General features: G+C 44.1%; 1 protein-coding gene across 1 annotated transcript in view; it reads right to left on the reverse strand.

Annotated features, from left to right (window-relative positions):
* Nucleotides 1-297, reverse strand: part of LOC119589371 (cholinesterase 2-like) — a gene marked incomplete at its 5' end in the record, with an annotated part of 36,916 nt that overhangs the window by 29,717 nt on the left and 6,902 nt on the right. The window lies entirely within an intron of this gene.

Consider the following 297-nt stretch of genomic DNA (forward strand, 5'->3'; position numbering starts at 1 on the left):
ACATATCTCAACATGTCTCCCCTGGCTCCTCGTACCGGACTGAGGATCACATAACTGCGGCCTATATCTGATACCTGGCCTGTTGTCATTGCCTCCTTACGCGAGATAGTGTGTGTACCTCTCTGTCTATTTCTTTATGCGCGTTTTCTTGGTTATATGTGTGTCCTGAGGCGTTTCTCTGTTTAGAGAAGGGAATTGATAGATATGGTGATAGAAGGAGGGAGGAAAGAGAGGAAGGTAGATATGTGGACAGGTAGATAGGTTGACTTTCAGAAGGAAATGATTTAATGAAACGTT

Source organism: Penaeus monodon, chromosome 25 (genome assembly GCF_015228065.2).
Source record: "Penaeus monodon isolate SGIC_2016 chromosome 25, NSTDA_Pmon_1, whole genome shotgun sequence".
NCBI lineage: Eukaryota > Metazoa > Arthropoda > Malacostraca > Decapoda > Penaeidae > Penaeus > Penaeus monodon.